This window comes from Perognathus longimembris, chromosome 13 (genome assembly GCF_023159225.1).
Source record: "Perognathus longimembris pacificus isolate PPM17 chromosome 13, ASM2315922v1, whole genome shotgun sequence".
In the NCBI taxonomy this organism is placed as follows: Eukaryota; Metazoa; Chordata; class Mammalia; order Rodentia; family Heteromyidae; genus Perognathus; species Perognathus longimembris.
Window position 1 is genome coordinate 37715059 of NC_063173.1, and position 21317 is coordinate 37736375.

The window sequence follows — 21317 nt, forward strand, 5'->3', positions numbered from 1 at the left end:
GCTTTGCTGGAGAATTCTACTACAGAAGTGACAGGAAGAGGCACTGAGAGATTGCTTGTGCATCAGATTGATATAAATATACATCTGTCACAAAATTAAATCAAAGGGTGTGAATGGCCCCTAACCCCAGCCCCAGGGAGCAACTCTTAACTATTTTCTGTGCATTCTTGAAGAAGTACACACAATACATATATTTAAAAAATACAGCCATAAAGCTGGGCACTAGTGGCTCATGTCTGTAAAATTCAGAAGTGGAGCTGTGGCTCCAGTGGTAGAATATCAGCCTTGAGTAAAAAAGCTAAGGGCCCAGGCCTAGCACCAAACAAAACTACAGTCATTCGTATGGACAGCATTCATATGGACACCCTTTCACCATAATGGCCTATAGACTGTAGATCTATGAGGGTTTTTGTTTTTGTTTCTCAAGTGCTGGGGATTGAACCCAGGGCCTCAAACATATTAGGCAAGCACTTTTACCACTGAGCTCCATTCTTAACTTTGTATCTGCCTGTTTTCTTAATATTACTTTATGGCATAGATGGATCACAATTGTGCAGAGTTTAATTGTTATATTTCCACACATGCACACAATGTACTTTGATCAAGTTTACCCTCTCTATTACTCTTTCTTATCTCCCTCTCCCTTTGCTGAACAACTTAAAAGGATTTCATTATTCTATTTTCATATGTGTGTATGAAGTGCTTCATTTATCTGATCCCCTCAGTCAGTTTGTTTAAGCATTCTCCTATGGAAGAATATTAATGGTATTTTCATCACATATTTTTGTGGTCTTTTGTGCTCACACATATCTGTGAGTTTTTTTTTTCTTTACATTTTGATAGATAATACTAAATTATTCTCGGTAATATCCACATCTACCATCATAATGTACTTTGGGAAAATAGAATGGTGCCTGGCCCAAGAAACAATCATTATTGAGTTTGAAATAATTGACAGCTTGACATACAGATTTTGGTTGTGTCTGGTAGTCTGATAATTAGAAGAGAAAGTGTGAGGAAGACAAGGTGTTTTAGAAAAGGGATGTCTCTGACTATTGTCAGGCTGTGGCTAGACTCATGTTCTGGTCTCCTGCCTGACCAGGTGTTACAAAATGCAAAACAACCAAATAGCATTTCCATGGAAAGAGCTCATAACCTGGGGCTGTGTGCAGGTGACAGAGTGAATGTTTAGAAAGGGGCGTGTAGCCAGAGTGGATAGGGCCAGAAGGGAGCCTTGGTAGCCTCTGAGGTCTTAAACCGAAAACAAGGCGCCATTGAACAGTTTTGGATCTCCATAGCCGACATTACAGGTGCCACTTGTGGCTTGTGGGGTGAGTCAGGAACATGGGATAATATTGGTCCCCAATTCTACTGGCTCCATTTGAAAAATTCCCTCAAGCAAGAATGGAGGATCAAGTCCAGATGACCATGGGAATGTGGCAATCAATGGAACATGTAGGATCAAGGGCCAAATGCTAGAGGAAAAGGAGGCAGAATCCAGAATGTCAGGAGTAACTAGTAAAATGACTGACACAGTCTTTCACATGTATTGTTTAATTGGGTCCCCTTAAAAACCCTACAGACTGAAGATCCTCACTTAAAAACAAAAGAGGAAGCAGAGGCTCAGTGAGGTCAAGTCATTTTGTCAAGATCACACAACCACAAGCCAGAGCACAAGAGGCCTGCCTGACTCCAAGCAGAAAGCCTTCAATTTCAGCACGGCTGAGGGGGACCCAGAAGTAGGGGCTGAGAGTGATTTCATTTTCTGTCTTGATCAAAACTGTGTGTTCTGGGCTGGGGATATAGCCTAGCGGCAAGAGTGCCTGCCTCGGATACACGAGGCCCTAGGTTCGATTCCCCAGCACCACATATACAGAAAACGGCCAGAAGCGGCGCTGTGGCTCAAGTGGCAGAGTGCTAGCCTTGAGCGGGAAGAAGCTAGGGACAGTGCTCAGGCCCTGAGTCCAAGGCCCAGGACTGGCAAAAAACAAAAAACAAAACTGTGTGTTCTTTTTTTTTTCTTCTTTTTTGTAGAATGCCAGAGGCTCACACCTGTAAACCCTAGCTACTCAAGCCATTGAGAGCTGAGAATCATGATTTGAAGCCAGACTGGGCAGGAAAAGTCTGTTGATGAAACTCTTATCTCCAATTAATCACCATAAACCCAGAAGAGGAGATGTGGCTCAAGTGGTAGAGCATCAGTCTTGAGTGAAAAAGTTAAGAAACAGTGCTCAGGTCCTGAGTTCAAGCCTAAGTACAGGTGTGCATGCATGCGCATGTGTGTGTGCGTACACACACACACAGACACAGACTTAGTGATTTTTATACTGTTGTGGGACAACATGAAAAACTAGGATTCTATTTTATAACATATGTCCTATAATATTTGTTATTTCTTTTTGGATATTTGAAAAAGCCATTACACTCCCAACCTTGTACCTCCTCCCATCATTGAGTGTGCTGGGCTAGTGGAGATTCAAGCTTGGGTGTGTGTTGGGGGTAGGCAAGGAGCTCACACAGTGGGGTATAGGACTGGGAAAGGATTTTTGCCTTTTGTTTTTAAAATACTACTTGGGTACCAAGTGCACTGGTGGAGCCTCTAGACCTCCTGGAAGTCTTTGAGGTTGTGATTTATGACCTTATAACTAGACTGCCCTTGGCCTTTGTGTCGCTGTTCCAGCCTGTAATTATCTTTGCCACAAGTGGCTGCCTGGCTTTGTTCTGCAGTTAGATGCTCCTTCCTTGGTCCCTCTGTGGTCCTGAGTCACTCTCAAGCTCACAAGTGCTCCTCCAGACTGGTGAGTCACTTGGGTGGGCAGAGCTGGTTAGGAAAGAAGACAGTGCAGGGCGGAGGGTGCTCTTAAGGAGATAGCCTCTCTCTTCTTCCTCCCAGGCTCCTGTGAAGAACCATGACTGAACACTAGCTGCAGAGCAGAGGATGCTTCTAGAAGGGATCTATTCACAATGCCACCCCATTGTAAAGCTTTGCTGCACGGGCTGTGAGAGAATGCAGAGATGAAGAGCAAGATTCTACACTCAATTAGATGGACAGTGTGTAAAGTAGAAATAAAAATAGTTACTGCATCAGTGGGATTTGATACAAAGGTTCACGAACAGTCCTGAATAAACTACTAGCATTCTGTGAGTGGTGGAGATGGTGACAATGATGCTGATAGTTCTCAAACCAACTTATACCCATTTTACAGGTGGGAGAGCAGAGTCACAAGTCATCCAACATGATATAAAAAGCAAACAGTGGAGTTGGGGTGAAAACTCCAAGTTTGTTTCCAAGACAGAAACCCTTTCTTCAGTAATCCAGGAATTAGTCTTTATTAGTCTGCCATGAGCTGAAAATTAATGTGTTTAAATGACAATGTTAATGCTTGTTCTGATGGGTTCTGGGTTTTCTTTCCAGCCTAAACCTGGAGCAACTTAATAAGATTATGTAAATATTAACTCAAGGTTCTGGGAAACCCAGCAGAGTTTCAGAGTAAACCATCTCTCCCAGCAAGCAAGGGCTTGTCTGCTAATTCCTCTTCCTTCCATGACTGGCCAGATTGCCCAGCGCACAGTCAAACACCAGGTTTCTTCTATCTGGGGGGAAGAAAAATGTCAGCTCCTGCCAAGGCTGGGGAAGAGTACATTACTTGTATATGGAGGTGGTGGTCAGGAGCACAAATACTGAGATCAGATAGACCTGGCTTTCTTCTGTCCTCAGTAGTAAGGCCCTGGGCAAGTTCTAATCTCTCTCAGTTTCAGTTTCCATCTCTTTCCTTTTTTCTTTTTGGCAGTTGTGGGACTTGAACTCAGGGTATGGGCACGGTTCCTGAGTGTTTTTTGTTCAGGGCTAGCTGTTTTACCACTGAGCCACAGCACCACTTCCAATTTTCTGGTGATTAATTGGAGATAAGAGTCTTACTCATATCTTTAAGTTTTGGATTAGGATATAACACTCTGAGGACCTGTGTGAGTATTAAATACATGCAAATGCATTAAATGCATGAGGGGAAATTGCATGTAAATAAAATACTTAGTATCTAGCATATAATAAGTGCTCAATAAAAAGCAGTAAGGTAGGCTGAGTGTGTGGTTTGCAGCACTTGCAAACAAGATTCTAGTTCCTGCCATTCAGAGACTCCGGTAAGAGGATACCTGCTGTGGTCCCATAGTTCTGAGGGATGCCAGCCTCTAATTCTGAGATGACCACTCAGCTAGCCTTAACCACTTCCTAGGTTCCTTGATTCAGCTAAAATATTCCTTTTCGTGCTGGCAGTCTAGGTTTCAAAGTTATTAATCACCACTACTCATGGTGCTGGTGAGCTGCTTAAATGCTCATTATGTCTTTTCCTAGCAGCAGCTCTGGGTGTGGTATTACTTCCATATACAGATGAGAAAATTGGGACTCAGAGATGGTAGGTCACTACCCAAGGACACACAGCAGTCAGAGTTTAGATTGGAGCATGTCTGTGTGCTATGACACTGGAATGACCAACGATTTTTTTTTCTCCTGGGATGTGGGGCATTTGGTCCTCAAATGGAGACAGTCTAGAGTGGGTTGACACTCTTGTGTAGCCTTCCTGCAGAGGCTTGGTAATTATTCTGGAAAGGGATGGAGGTAAGAGAAGGAAAAGAGGTGCAGAGAGAGAATGACCACAGCAGCTCTGTCCTATTACTTGTAACAACATCTGGGCTTCCCCTCTCTTGTGTTTCTGAGTGTGCCCTTCTTTCCAGCAGCCACCACAGGCCTCATGCCACTAGTGCTCAGTGCCTTATGTGGGTTTCATTCCTGGTGGGAATTATGGTTGTGTGTGCCTGGAGCAGTTTTATCCTTGAAGCTTGAGCAGAGCTCTCACATTTCAAGAACCAACATAGGGAAAGAATATACAGTTGACCTCTGTCTGCCATAGGCTAATGACATAACCTCTGGGAAGTCACAAAACCCAATGAAGTCTTCATTCCCACCACCTTGTCTGCACTATGCATCTCAAAGGCATTGTGGGATCTGACGAGAGATGTGGAAGAAATGGTTTCGAAAGCACAGGAAAGACACAGAGTCTGCTGGGTGCCAGCGGCTCACACTTGTAATCCTAGCTATTCAGGAGGCTGAGATCTGAGGATCATGGTTCAAAGACAGCCCAGATATGAAAGTCCATGAGACTCATCTCCAAAAACCACCCCAAACTGGAATTGGAGCTGTGGCTCAAAGTGGTAGAGTGCCAGCCTTGAGCACAAAAGCTCAGAGACAACATCCAGACCTCGAGTCAAGCCTCAACAGTGGCAAAGAAAAAAAAAAGACAGGCTCTGTGGCACAAGGGGCCCAGCGCTGTGGCACTAGGGGCCCAGCTCTGGCTCATATGGCACATGCCTTATGATTTAATTCAATAAGTAGATTTGGATACTAGGCACTTTGCATGGAGTTGTGTAAAGTCTTTCTGGAATAGGACCACAAAGAAGACTCTATCTGCCTGGATTAACCAGGTTAGCTGGAAAAAGCAGTGCCCCAAAGCAGGCTGAACAGGAACCATGTTATCACCTCACTTAAATGGAACCTGTATTCCTCTCATGATGGAATTCTCAATGTCTAGCTCAGCTCTTCCCACATGACAGAAATGCTGGAAACACTGGTTGACTATTGAATGTTGATTGGATCCAAATTTAAATTTAGATGTAGGCAAGTAGGTGCAGGCTGAATGGAGGAGTGGTACTGGCAAGTGGTTGGGGTGTCATCTTCCCATGATCTATGTGGGGGGACAGCAGGGAAGCATGAGATACTTATGCCACCATGCCTGGCACTTGGTATCTAAGATGAAGTCAGGGACCAGCTGGTAGAGGATGGTGGATGTCATTCCTTCGGCAGTTTGGATGTCTGATGTCTTGTTTATTGCCAGTCCTGGGGCTTGAACTCAGGGCCTGAGCACTGTCCCTGGTTTCCTTTTGCTCAAGGCTAGCATTCTACCACTTGAGCCACAGCACCACTTCCGGTTTTTATTTTTTATGTGGTGCTAAGGAATCAAACCCAGGTCTTCATGTCTATGAGGTGAGCACTTTACCACTAGGCCATAATCCCATGCCCTGTCTGATGTCTTTAAGATATTTCTCCCTAAATCCAGTAACTATCATTTGTTATTGTTGTTGTTGTTGTTGTTATTATTATTTTGCCAGTCCTGGGGCTTGAACTCAGGGCCTGAGCATTGTCCCTGGTTTCCTTTTGCTCAAGGCTAGCCCTCTACCCCTTGAGCCACAGCACCACTTCCAGCTTTTTCTGTTTATGTGGTGCTGAGGAATCAAATCCAGGGCTTCGTGCATGATAGGCAAGCACTCTACCACTAAGTCACATTCCCTGACCCTGTTGTTAGTATTTTTTTTACCCATCTCTGTACTCATCTATATTATTTACTTAACAATTTTCCTTAAGTCGACTCTCTTTTAGTTTACTGAATTGGTTTTGATGTCAAAACTACATAACTGTTCAAATAAAAATCAATATTTGCACTTAAAATCATCTTGTATACCAACTGACATAGGAATGTATTGAAGAATGTTCCTCGGAATATGGGAACAGCTCCAGAGAGTGGGGAACTTGCAAGTTGTTTTGCACTTGGCTAGCACTCTACTACAATAGCCATGCCTCTAATCTCGTTTTGTTTTGTTTTGTTTTTTGGTGCCAGCCCTGGGGCTTGAACTCAGAGCCTGAGCACTGTCCCTGAGCTTTTTTGCTTAAGGCTAGTGCTCTACCACTCAAGCCACAGCTCTACTTCTGGCTTTTTAGAGATAATTGGAGATTAAATTTTAGACTTAATTGGACATAAGAGTATCACATACTTTCCTGCCTGGGCTGGCATTGAACTGCAATCTTCAGATCTCAGCCTCATGAGTAGCTAGGATTATAGTTGTGAGCCACCAGTGCTCAGATTTTTCTGTGTTTTTTTTGTGTTGTTGTTGTTGTTTGTTTTGTTTTTGTCTTTTTTGGAGGTGGTGGAGATGAAGTCTAGTGAACTTTTCTGCTTGCCTGGCTTTGAACTGTGATCCTCCAGATCTCAGCCTCTAGAGTAGTGAGAATTATGGATGTGAGCCACCAGTGCCCAGTCCAGCAATGATGTTTAAATAAGGGAATAATCTAGTTGCTTTTCAAGAAGACCATACACATGAAGAAGTACAGAATGGTGTATCTATGCCTATAATTTGGACACAATTATGACTGTAGTGGTAAGATATTTCCCAAGGTGAGTTTGGGTGCTTTTTTGTGGTGGGGTGGGGAGTGAAGTCACCATAATAAGCTACAGAGGCATAGCTTTCTGGGCCTCTTTCCTTATGTTTTTACTTCACCTACCTTCATGGAAACTCTGCTTTCTATCTCAAGCTTGCTATCAATAGTTTGAGGGACAAAGAGGGACTGAATTTTGACTCTGTTCCACTAGGCTCTGAGTACCTGATGCATCCCTTGCTGGCATGGGTTTGTGACTTTCTAGTCTTGTCTGACTTACTTCTCGAGAGAATGTCACCCCAAGGCACGAAGTTCACAGAGTACTGATCCATCCTCTCACTAGCAGTAACATGTTGCTCCCAGGTGTGTCTTCGGCCTCCAAGTTAAGGGGACCTGCCAAGCTGGAAAGAAAAATGTGTAAGCCAAAGTCAAGTATTTGGCCAAAGGCACCCCTCCCCAACCTCTACCATTACACAATAGTGAGAATGAAGATTAGACGTTCAGAAGTTTTCTGCTTTGTGATTCTAGAATCTCCCAAAGAACCTCAGATGGGACCATGAACCTTTTAAGTATGAATGGCACATGCCCATTCGTATCAGACTTACATGTTGATGGAGAAAGTTCCCAGCAGGCCAAGCTTGCCTCTGACATTCACTATGTTTAGGTTGGCTCCTGTCCCCCACTGTTCCCCCATAGCCTACTCTTTGCAACATACCAGAATACCAGGCCTTCATGCTCTCCTCAGTGAGGAAGTGCACAGCTGTGCTGCCCTCTTCCATGGCAGGGCTGTCCTCCCAAGAGAGGTTTGCAGATGCACTGGCTGAAGATTGGGGCTCTGTTTGCAGAAGACTTCCTTATTTCAGTTTTACTAGGCTTCCACCTACACAATAGTAGTTGGTTTCAGAACTTCAGAGCTATTAACCTCCAGTGTGAAATTAGGACTCTTACTAAACTTTCCTGGGGACATGGTCATGAAAAAAACAAAGTCTCAAAATAGGACTATTTGGCAGGCACTTCTTGTCCATAAACAGAGACTGACTAATTTCAAACCCTAAAATGAGATGTGGTTACCAAAAATGGAGGTGGGGAGAGAGAGGAGAAAAAAATCATAGACATGCCATGATTACAAATGGGGAGATTTTATCTGGGTTTCCCCCCCAAATACCAAATTATTCAGAAATAATTCCAAGGGCTTTCTTTCCTGACATTCTTCCAGTGTGCAGGTGGCAGATGTTTTGAATGGACTGAATAGATAACTTATTTATGCAAATGAGATTTTTGCATAGTCCAAGGGGATGTGTCTGTCAACTCTCAGGTGTATTATTGTCAGGCAGTTTTTAGATGTAGTTTCTGTAAGGCTAGATTTCTATTTTCTATCTGGTAGACACTGAGGGGGCAGCATGGTGCTTGAGGACTTTGAGATGCTCTTGGTTGTTTATGAAGGATGGGAATGGATTTTGTTGGGTAGTGACCCCCCCCCTCCCATCTAGGTTTTACTGTTCATACTTGCTGCTTTCATCATCACAGAAGCTCTCAGATTGTTTCCTCTGTTTCTGAATCCAGATATCTAAGGACTTCTCACATGTAGCCTTCCCATGATTCCCAAGCCCAGTGAGAGGCAGAGTGACCTTTAGGTCAAGTGACCCTCATGAGTTCCCAGGCAAGATCAAGTCACAACTTTTCCAATGGGTTTCCCCTTGGTTTTTATTATGAGCATTTAGCACTTGACATAGTTGCTATTGAGTGGCTAGGAGCTGAAGAACTGGCCTAAAGGGTCTAAGCAGGTTTGCATTCTTTCATGCTTTTCTCATTTCAACTTTCCAAGCTTGCTCTTCTTCAGAAACACTTATGATTCCACTTGTACTGCAGAACTGATCTTGATTTTTTCATATCTATGTAAATTATTTATGATCCAGATCTCAACAAGCTGCTTGATGTCTCTTTTCTGGAGAGGGTTGTGGGTAAGAGATCTTGTTTGGAATGACACTGACAGGTCTGAGCACCAGCTTCTTTCTGTGACCTTGGAAGTGACCTTATCAAGGGTTGTAGTACCCTCCAATGGATTTCTCTGAAGATTAAGTGAGGTAATTTCTTAGTCTAGTGAGTGGGACATGATAAAAACTTACTAATGTGACCATCACAATTTTTTTTTATCTGTGCCTTCCCTTCATCTGTGTCTCCTACTTTTCTTAGAATTATAGGCAGTTAGATGTCTGGCCACCAATATGGAGTTTCATATCTGGCTAAGGGGAGCTTTAAGGTTTAAGCTCCAACCTAGTGGAGAGGGAAAGTAATCATTTTCTTATTCTGACAAACACCAGGCAGTCTCCTGGTGCTTCTAATTCAACTCCTCTGGAGCTCATTGGAAACATTAAGATCCCCATAAACAGATAAGAAAACTGAGCTCTAAAGTTTAAGTAAATATGGCAAGTTTGGTTCCAAAAGCTATGTTGTTGTTTTTTTTCGTTTTCCTTCACAGCTAGTACTCTACCACTTGAACTACTTTTTGATGATTAATTGAAGATAAGAGTCTTTTGGATTTGTCTAATCAGGTTGGCTTCAAACTGTGATCCTCAGATCTCAGCTTCCTGAGTAGCTAAGATTATAGGTGTGAGCCATCAGTGCCTGGTCAAAGATTCTTTCCACTACATTTTATTCCTTCTGAGACACTTTTATTTTATTTTTTTGTGGGGGTTGTTGGTTTGTTTTAAAGACCCAGTGGATAGTTCTGAGCATCTTTGGTCTTCAGCCATCAAAGGATGTCCTAAAGAATTAGACATCTGATCTGGGTGCTGAGGGCTTATGCTTGTAATCCTAGCTACTCAAAAGGCTATGTATGATCTGAAGATTGTGGTTCAAAGCCAGCCAGAGCAAGAAAATCCTTGAGACTCTTCCATTAATCACCAAACAGCTGGAAATGGAACTGTGGCTCAAGTGATAGAGCAGTAGCTTTGAGCAAAGGAGTTTAGGGACAGCATCCAAACCCTGTGTTCAAGCCCCAGGACCAACACACACACACACACACACACACACACACACACACACACACACACACACACACACACCTGGATAGAGATTTTACACATTTCTCTCTCTCTCTCTCTCTCTCTCTCTGTCTCTCTCTCTGTCTCTCATGGTCTCTCAGTGAAAAAGACCTGGTACTGAGACTTTTAACCATGATAAAGTCCTCTTGGGTGGTAGAAATCATGTTTTCTAGTTTATCATCTGTGGAACAATATAGGAGTCCACATAATATGGATAGACAGTGATAAGCACAAAAGGGCAATTTGCACTGCTATTATTGCATGCATGCAGGTATGTGCTGATCTGACAGAAGTGAGGAGGAGCTGTATTTGTGAGGGTGACTCTGATGGTCCATTGGCTTAGAGCAAGGATACAGGAGGTAGGACTATATAGCAAAGAAGACCTGTGAGCTAGGAAAAGGAGCCGAGCATCCACAGCTATCACTGTCTTACCTCCAGTCTAGAGACAGCGATAATCTTTTCATCTGTTTTTATCTCTTAGGATCTCACGATAGTGGGCAGTTCTTAAGCAAAAAAAGAAGAATAAATAAAAATAACAGGACTAAAAAGGAATGACAAGTAAGTAAATAGGCTCTATTGGGTGGGCAGGTATCAATAGGAGGGAGCGGCCTAATGAGAAGAGTGAATGAGAATTAATAGAGTCTACATAACTAATTTTCATATATGAAAATAGAATAAAATAGATCACATTGTTTTAATAAAGGAGAAGGGGTAAGGGAGAGTGATAAAGAGAGCAAATTTAATTGGGATATTTTGTATGTATGAAAATGCAAATGAAATTTCCCCTTGTATAACTACTATAGCCTAATAAAAATGATAAAGAAATAATTTTAAAAATAACCTATAAAAATAGTTGAGTTTGGGATATTACTCAGTGGAAGAATGCTTGCCTACTATGTGCAGGGTACTGGATTCAGTTCTTAGTACCACAAAAACAAACAACCTCACTCCCACTAATTATACAACATGGTGACTACAGATAATAATAATAATGTATTGTGTACTTGCAAACTGCAACGAGAGTAGATTATAAATGTTCTCACTACAGAAAAATGATAAGTATGTGAGGTAATGCATATGTCGATTACTTCAATTTAGCCATGTCACTTAGCCATATATCAGACTATCATTGTACACCACAAATATATACAAGCATAATTTGTCAATTAAAAAAGGGTAATGCTAAAGGTGTCTGTGTGTGTGTGTGTGTGTGTGTAAAAGCTAACTGCTATATTTATGACAAACACTCATAGAAAAAGAAGAAAATACTAGCCACAGAAAGTCTGTCAGCAAGTAACCAACATGTCTAAACTTTCTAGAGGATACAAATAAAAGTTCTGTGGCAAAGCTCACAGCATAGCTCAAGAACCAAAATCCCAGCAGGGAAGTTGGCATTGAGTCAAGACAGGGTAAAAAGCTATCTGGGAAGAATGGCAAAGCCAGAAACCATAAACCTGTGAGGCAGAAGAAACAAAGGAGGGGCAGGAATAGAGTCATCTTGGGAATCACTAAAATATAAAGGGCAAGTTCACAAAAGGCTACAGTTGTATTCATAAGCTAAAGTGTGTGTGTGTGTGTGTGTGTGTGTGTGTGTGTGTGTGTGTGTGCCATTGGAAGTGGGATTGCTCAGGACATAGATGCATAAAAGTGATGGCAAAATCTAAAAGTTCTCCGTCTAGATCTATTAAGACAGCTGTCAACATGTCACTGCACAAAGAGAACTCAGTTGTCACCTTCAGAGACCGTGAAGCTTCTCCTTATTGCACAGGACATCCCCTAAGTCCTGACCTCATCCATTCGGAGGCAAGAAGATACTTATGAACCCTGGTTACTTATTTGACTATAGCCAGGGTAATAGGTGCTGATATTCTCTATTTGACTCTCTCTTCCCTGTTTCACAGGATCAAAGAAGTTCTTGCTCCTTTCAGGCCTGCTCTCACTACAGATATCGTATGTCCATCACACCTTCCTTGCTTTAGAGGTAGTTCCTTGTCACCAGAAGATAGTAGGTAAATCTACATGTATATACAACTGGATGGTAATAAACAAACAATACACTTGGACATGATAAATTATGCAGAACTCTAGGCATTCACATAGTGAGACCAAAGGAGGATATTCTTAGGAGAAGGTGGCAATGGCTCAATAGCTATGTGCATATGATCCTAGAAAATGATGTTTATTTAAATGGAAATGGAAACAAGAGGTTTTTTTTTGTTATTTTGTTTGTGTTTTGTTTTGTTTTCTCCCTTGTCACTGTTTTTGTGTTCTGTAACTTTTGTCTTGTATATACATTTATCTGTTTTAGGAAGGGTAAGGGAGGACACAGAAACAGTGGGGCAAAGAGTAAACAAAAGACCAGTAGAAAGCCACGCAAACACTTACATGCTTTCAAAAATAAATACAGACCTCTCCATAAAAGCCATCCATCCTTCCTACAAAGCAAGCCCACAAATACCAGTGACCTTGTAACCACAGAGTGTTAGTGCTAAGACTCAGACCTTAGAGCTTGGAGAAGCTCTTTGTCTTAATCTTGATTTGGTATTAGGTCCCAAGGGTTCTATGTGTTCACAATGTAGATCTAAGAGAAAAACCAATGTACTCAAGGGTTCCCCCTGCAAATAGCCTAGTCAAATTTGTTTTATTCCCCTTTTCTCTGTGAGTTGTTTAATAGCCTTTGCAGAGATCTAAGACCTGTAGAGAAAAAGAGTAAAGTTTCTACATAGAGTAGCTGGATATCTCGAATTGGTTCAAGTTCCTGACTTTATCTTAGTATTGACCTTGTATCTTTATTTCATTCTCCACATCATTTCTCATTCTCCCATAGAATTTTGGTGGCACAGAACAAAGGAAGGCCTGCAGTGAGAATGAGACTCTTGTTAGGTTCTCCCTCAGGAGTTTATGATGTGTCCATATAGAGTAAGGCATTTGAATTTCTCACCACGAACGACTTACTTGATACGTATGAGATTCTTGCAGAAAAGACCTCATCAAATCCTAGTTGTAGTACTCTCTGATGAAAGTATCAGGATCTCTCTCTCTCTCTCTCTCTCTCTCTTTCATCTTTCTCTTTCCTTCTCCTCTCTCTCCTCTCTCACATCTTAGCACTATCTTATTGAAACTGACTATAGAATAAAAGACAATATTCCAAAGGAATTTCCCTGCAGATGCAAGCCTATTTGGCTTTTCTTTTCCCATGGAAAGAGAAATTACTCTTGTTTATGTTTTTCTTCTAGGTCGTTCAACTAAGATAGATGAGAAGAGCCAACAATAAGTAGCCACAAAGTATCTCCCACTGATAATTACTTCATATACATAAAACTCCACAAATAAAATAGCTTCTGGGAATGAGATGACATCCTTTCGTTCCTTCCCACCCCACCAGTGCCCCTAAAGGACTCCTCTTAGGAGTGCCTTCATGAAGCCGTCCTGCCATTGGCTGATAAGAGTGAGTGGAAAGAGGAATGGAGAGAGAACCAGGATTCTTCATCTACAAATTAAAGGGCTTCTAATTAAAGGTAGTTGGGCCCTTGGCCAGGGCCAAGGAGCTGCATCATAGTAGGCATTACATTTGACGTTCACTACCCCAGGACCACATGTCATTTATCTGGATCTGTACTCTGCTGTGTCAGGTTAATTTCAGGCAAAAGTGCATTGCCTGTTGGTGTCCTCCTGGCACTGATCCCCACCCCTCACACTGCCTGTACCCAGTCCTGGGCGGAGCCTGAGCACCTTGGGTTGCTCCTGATTCATCTTCCAAGCAAAACACCAGCAGGCTGTTTCCCCAGGGCCATGCTCTCAGATCTGGAGCTGATAAGCTAATTGGGGCTAATGTGATAATGGGCAATAATGACATTTACTGTTTTTATCAGGCTCAGGGCATACACATTTGCTTCTTAATAGGGCCCTTGGCTAGTACAGGAAGTGGAATCTGAGGTGAGGGTAGCAATGTGTGGTGGAAGTTAGAGAGACAGAGGGGTTTACAGAGTTGTCCCGTCACTACCTATATCTTCAAGATCTCTTTTAAGAGCTGCTGCAATTCTAAAGCCCCATATGCCAAGGCCCCCTACACTTTTAGACCTCTTGGCATATGTGTTACTTAAATCAAGAAACTGAGTGGGAAAGACCAAGGGTTCTGCAATTCCTTTATCCCCATCCTTAACCAGGCAGCGGCCACCTACTTTTGACACAAGGAATGTCTTGATCAAACTTATCACTTTCCCAAAATTTGATTTCCTTTTCCTCTCCCATGAAGGGGAGGCTCTGTGAGTTCAAGAAACCTGCTCAGCTTATGCCTGACTGGTGTCCAGCAAGAAGACAGAGAGAGAGGAGAGAGAGGGAGAGAGAGAGGGTGGAAGAGAGATTAGGGGATGGCATTTTTCCTTGCCAGGGTAGTGGCTCACCTCACCAGGTAGAGGAACATTTGGGAACCAGTGAAGCAGGAACAGGAAACCAACTCCTGGTATGCCCTTGTCCCAGGGGAGAAGAGGGAGCTTGGCTGTTGGAAACCTGTAGAGATTCTACCCAGTGTTTCACTTTCTTGCCCAAACTATGTTGCTTTTCTTTCCAATTGTAGCAACATGGCTCTCTTTTCTGTAGCTCCTACAGAGAGTGTCAATAAATTGTAAAACAAAGTAAAAGGATTATGTCAGTGTTGGGAGGATGTAAAGAACCTAGATAACACCAGCCAATTAGCCCTGGCATTGTGGAGAGTTGATTGTTGAACTTTAACATCTCCTTGTGGGCCCTTCCTCCTTTCCTCATTTCTTATGTTCTCTGTCTCTCTCTCTCTTCCTTCCTCTCTCCTACTCTCTTTTTCTTCATTTCCACATCTTCTCTTAAGGTTCTTATCAGGGCTGGAGGATTTGCCTTTTCAAAATCCCCTGAAATTACCCAAGATCACTGTCAAAATAGGCAACCAAGAGGATGTCTAGGGAAAGAACTGGCTGGAAGCTCCTTTCAAACCTGAAACAGAACAGCCCAAGCTAAGCTGAGCTCTAAATGCCAAAGCAAAGTGGAATAAAGGCACACTAGAAAACAGGATAGATGATCAAATGGGCCCCCATACTCTCTACTATCCCCTCTGACAGATTTGGACTTCTACTCATTTTGCATTTTTACCTTCTCTGTTTCTGATGGTGTCTGGGGAGCAAAGGGATTTTTCACCTGAAACTGCCACTAAGCCAAAAAGAACAGTCACCACCAAATCAATTCCTCATCCATTAACAGGTTGTCTCTGTTCTCGAGACACACAGGCATAACCTGGTTAGACCTGTTTTGTTTGAACACTAATGTGTGAGTTGGCCAAATGCAAATGAGCCAATGTTTGTAATCCTTTATTTTATTTTTTTAAAGGGCTGGGCAGCCAATCAGAAGAGGGGGAAGTGACTTAGGGAATTCCCGGTTGGTGGCTTATTGCTTAACATTCTACAAAATGATTTTAAATTATTGTCATATGCATTTATCTTCACTCTGATGAGGGCTCAGACGTGATATCCCTGTAGCTCCCCAACCCTGTAGGAGCTGGCGTGCTACCTACTGCCTCCTCTCCATTAGCCAGAGCTATTGGATTTCCCACCCAGAATCTTTAGGTAAATGAGGTAAGTCCTGATTTTTAAACCTTCTTTTGAGTCTGGAATTCAAACACCGGAGTGGAAAGAGAAGCCTGTCTTGAATCAGACAGATGAAATAAAACACACTCCCGGAGGCAGCTGGCAGGAAGTGAAGCTTGCTTTACCTGGGCTCACCTCACTGGGTATTGTTTGAATCGTATTTTGAGGGGCAGCTGGGCTGTTTAGGATGTTATCTGTGAATTCCTGCATTGTCTAGGCTTCTAAACATGGTGAACATAAAAGCCCTCAGTTCTTGGGGCAAAGCCATGTCCCTTGGGTTGGATTCTTGTGAAACAAAAAGCAGATAGGTAACTCGGCCATCGCTCAGTACAGGGCAGGTTGGCTAAGGAGCTGTGGCTTTGAGTACAACTTCTTCCTTTCTACAGGCTTTTTGTTGTTGTTGTTAGTAAGTTTTTGACTTATAAGTTGTAGAGAAAGGCCAATTAATCTTCTGTGTGTTCCAACCATTAGAAACTGGTTAGAAATAGGCAAAATAATTTATCCCCGCTCTGGAAAGAGGGGCCAGCTGAGCCAAAGTAGGTAGCAGAAACACTGGGAAAAGCTGAATCCTTAAAATGATCCTGTGTACAAAATCAAAATCAATTTAAGTAAAGTATTTTACCATATTTTGGAGGTGACAAACTAACCCTTTGTTTCTCTGCAACAGGATCTATGGCCAGACAAGTAGATGTGACTCACTAGCAGCAAATATTTCTCTATAGGGACTCTTTTGATTTTGTTTGTGTACAGCGAAGAAATATTGGTCACCATATAGACAGAACTAGGAATAGAGGAGAATTAATCTTCATGTTGGTTGATAATAGCACTGAAATAACAAAATAACACTTCCAACATATTTGCTAATGTGTATGCCAAGTACCATTTAGGGATTATGTGTTTTTGTTTTTAGGTGAAATGTAAGATTTTGTGAGCCTAAGTTTGCAAATAATGTTGATGGTTGTTGTCACTGACCCCCTGTAATAGGGGGAAAGTGAGTGGATTCTGAGAACATTCTGACTGAAGCTGTGTCTCAGGCCCTAGTTCTGTGGACATAGGTGTAGGAATGAGTTTGAATAGTGTCTTTTATTGTAGAAAAGGGAAGTTGAGGGTCACACATAGCTGCATGCTACTTCCACTGAGATCAAGGGAACAGGTGATTTCCAACAGCTTTGCTGAAGGTGTTAGGAAAAATTTCATGGTTAGGAAATACTACTAGAGAAGGCTTTTCAAGGGGTTTAAAGAATGTCATTGCTACTTTTGAAGTTTGTAGAAGGCTCCATTTGTCCTCTTTTGTCACTTAAAATTCTAGGACTTTGAAATAACTCATCAAGCCCATCTTCTCATAGTACAGAGCCATGTGGGTCCATGCCATTTCTACCTCAATAGGTAATGGTGTTTAAATATGGGAGGAAAACAAAATGAGAGTCATTTGCACCATGACTACAATTAAAAAACAATATCATAAGATAATCTTTTGTGTTTTCCAATTGTTTCATGGAAGTAAGAGCAAAACTGAGAGAACAGCTGAGATTAAAGTCCTCTTATCTCACCATTCAAGATGATTCTCAGGATCTTTCAAAGCTAGCTATGGGTAGAGGAAGGTGCTGGTATAGGTCTGATTGGTACACCTGTTCTCAAATTCAATTGCATTTATTCTGTTGTGCTAAAAATTACTGATTTGTTAGATCCACACAGACCTTTAGATTATTTTGTGTGAATACAGTTTATTAAAATATCATTTAACACATAGCTTTCTGGTTGTACTTTTATCACTTGTCACATTCTAGAATTAAAAAAAATCTTAATATATTAATCAATTGAAATTTCTTGTGGAAGAGCCTTGAACCAGTGTAGCCCTCTAACAAACCATGCCCATGATTCCTAGCCTGGAAGTTTCTGGAAGTACTCCCATTCACTGACCGGCTCTACCAGGAGCCTTTTTGACGTCTCAGTGGTCTGAGACAAAATGAAAACTGAGACGTTAAGATGTGGACTCAGTAACATTCAGTAGTTAGTAGAAAACTAGAAGGAACTCAGATCTCAGGCCAGCATGTGAGTTCTTTGTGCCAAGGTCTCTTTCTGAGGAAGTAGAATTTAACTTTCTGGAATCCATGGAAGTTTTATTTCCTTCTAATCTTCTGTCACTCCTCCTCGAGTTTGGGTCCTGATCACTGGGTCATATTTATTGAACTCTGTTGCTTTTCTGGAAGTCTGCTGTAAGAGCCGTGTTTTGTGTTACAGCGTCACGCAGTCAATGGTTTGGACATTAGAAAGGCTCACCTTCCTCCAGGTGTGCTTTCAAACAGATATTGCTTTCAAATACCTCTGGGAGACAGAACGGGCTGGACACTAGGAACTTTTTAACACTCTCCAGAGGGAACGTGAATTTTGGTGACACCATTTTATGGCTATTTCAGCCCATTTCTCTTGTGAGATTTACCCTCTGTTAATGTCAAAGTGGTATCTTTTCTGTTGAGGGTGGGGTCCTTATTTAGATACTGTATGTTGTTTAGAGACCACACACATTTTCCATGGGTAAGAGTAGATCCTAGTGGCTCTCAGCTTGGGTGAGCCGAATGTGTGGTGGGGTTGTTGTTTTTTGAACACAGAGGCAGGTAGGTGACTTCTGTACTATGTTCTGCCCTCTTAAACCTGTCTCTGAATGACTGAATGGGGAGAATGGGATATTATACTTTTTTCTGACATTTTCATATCTGAGCTTTATAAAATGCTATCATTGGTTCTAAGGAGCAATTGTACTCCCATTAAAAATTATTTTGTGTCTTTAACTTGGATAATTTAAAGGCTGCACAAGAAATTAGCAATGCTGAGGGACAAATGATCCCCCAAACAGCTCAGCCCAGGAGATACCTGTTTTCTAGCCACAAGGGGCAATAAGATCAGGAAGCAGCGATATACTAGAAGAAAAATTTCCATGGATCTTTCAGGGTTTGTTGACAAAATAATTCTGGGGAATAAAGAATCTTTCCATTAGAGTGATGGGCACACCATAGGGAAGGCAGTACGTGGGTTGGAGTTCAGGATTGACAGTCAGAAGACCTGGCAAAGGTGTGCGGCCCACACTCCATCTCTCTGGACTTTAGTTTCCTCTTCCAGAAGACCCAACCCCTGGAGTTTTGTGGGAGTGTAAGGATCTATTCCCATCCATACCCCATCTTTATCAATTTTTGTCCCATGTTTAAAGCCAGCGTGAGTGTGGAAGTGGATAAAGCTGTGGGCACAGGAAGCAGCAATGCACATGAGCAGATACTCTAGTTGTGCTGTCCATAAAACACCTCCTCAGTGGTGGCATTTGGCACCCTGGCATCCACTCAGTCCATATGGGCCCTTGCGAGTTTGCTACCCTGGCAGGTCCAGGAAAACCAGGCAGATGGGAAGGATCAGGGCCCTTCTCCTTGACAAAGCCCCAGTGGGAAGTCATAGAATGCTCCCTGAGGGCCTCAGCCCTATATCTGGAGTAACTAGGGCTTACAACAGGGTCAAGCAGGGTGTCCCATTTAAAGATGTTCCTAGGGTACTAATTGACCTTGTTTTAAAAGGGACACCCTGTAAAATATTCCTTTGAAAACAATTTCACTAGCACCTAACCACATTCTACTCAGTTTGTTTGACGGGGCTGGGCCCCTTTGCTCTGGCTCATTGGATTCATGTTCTCCTCTTATCTTTCTTCACTCTTGGGACCTCAGAGCCTGTCTCATGTATTTTCTCAGAAGCATCCTAATTATTACTCAGGGTACATGACTATTTATTTCAAATACCAACAGTGTAGCTGCATTTAAAGCATGCTTTCTGGTGAAACAAAGCCTATGTTTAAAAGGAGCCAAAGTGCCAAACTGATAATAGTCTGATAATTGAACTAATGAGCTACCTTATTAATGCTGCTATCAGCAGAACAATTTATTTCTACTTTTGCATGACCTTGTTTGTATGCAGACTTTCTTTGATGTGTGTTGTAATTGTGGTGAACCTGAAATATTATACCTACCACTTCTTCCTCTCTCCATGTCATAGACATACAATCAACAACAATATTGAGGGCCAGGATCTTACCGGCCAAGTTAGAGATTGGAGAAATTTCAATTCTTCCATTAGCCCTCCTCCTCAGCCCATTGCAAATAACCTACAAAGCTCGGATGGGCTTTCCCTGGAACAGGAAAAAGTTCTTCTACTTCTTGTGTATGACCAGCTTGGTGAATATGGCTGTCTTGTAAAGGTTATTCTAGAGTCACTCCTAGAAGTCTTTTGACAAATTTCCTCAGAGTTGATGGAGTATTTTAGAGGATGAAGTGAATGGAGTCTGAGGAAGAGCTCTTTTCGGTTCTGTTTTATATAGTGACACAACTTTTTCTTGTTGGTCGTGGGGCTTGCACTCAGGGCTCAGGCACTATCCTTGAGCTCTTTTGCTCAAGGCTAGCACCCTGCTACTTTGAACCACAGCTCCATTTTCTATTTTTTGGTGGTTAAGTGGAGATACGAGTCTCATGGACTTTCCTGCTCAGGCTGGCTTTGAATTGTGATCCTCAGATCCCAGCCTCCTGAGTAGCTAGGATTACAGGCAAGAGCCATCAGCTTCCAGCACAAGACTTCTTTTGTCTTTGTAGTGGCCTGGGGATTTGGCCCTAAATCTGGTATGTGCTTAGACTTTGTCCACTTAGAAAACTAGACAGCACTAAATCACAGCTCCTGTATCTCCACGGATCAGAAGCTATGTGTGGAGGAACACTGACGATGAGCAATTGTTCACTGCTGTGTATCTGAAGAGGCAGGCAGCAAGGAGTCTTTATGGCCTGTGAGCAGCTAGAATGTGATATAAAGAACATTGCATTTAGTCAGACTACCTGGGTTCAAATTGGACAAGGCCACTAGGGTAGTCCAGTGACTTTGGGTGAATTATGTAAGTGGTACCATCTGAGTTCTTCATCTGGAAAATGAGGTTAATAACCTATATGGCACAGGGATATTGTAAGGATTAATGTGAGCAAAGACTATGAAAACATTCAGAAAATGCTTGTGTGTCAATTATTAGTAATTAGTAATTAGTAATTTGCAGAGGTCAAAGAGAAATACTCAGTTTGATGGTTTGCAATGAATCTCTCTTGGGCTGGAATGGATAAGTACTAATTTCTGAAAACAAATCTTTAAAAAAAATAATGATTCACTCTGGTTCTGCATTGTAACTTGGAGAAAGAAATGTGCTGGTAAGGATAGTGAACAGCAGGGAAATGAGACCATCCAAGTTAATGGAGAACCTCCACATTGAGCCATTTGAAAACAAGTTCTTATAATGGTGATGTATTACAGTCATTACAGATGTTACAGTTACATAAGGCAGGTAAGGAGTACATTTTTTTTTGGACAATGTCACCTCTTCCCTTGCTCTCTCCCAGCTTTTCCCTCCTGTCTCTACCCACGAGTTGTATAGTTCATATTCAATGT

At 42.1% G+C, this 21317-nt stretch overlaps 1 protein-coding gene across 4 annotated transcripts in view; it reads left to right on the forward strand.

The window, feature by feature from the left end:
- Positions 1-15699: 15699 nt before the first annotated feature.
- Positions 15700-21317, forward strand: part of Ehf (ETS homologous factor) — a 41642-nt gene continuing 36024 nt past the window's right edge. For 2 of the 4 annotated variants that reach the window (XM_048359807.1, XM_048359810.1), the window contains exon 1: positions 15700-15848. The gene's annotated coding sequence lies outside the window, so the exon portion shown is untranslated. Of the gene's footprint in view, positions 15849-15954; positions 16004-17571; positions 19008-21317 lie in introns of those variants that run through there. The other 2 variants (XM_048359808.1, XM_048359809.1) reach the window with 2 other exon arrangements.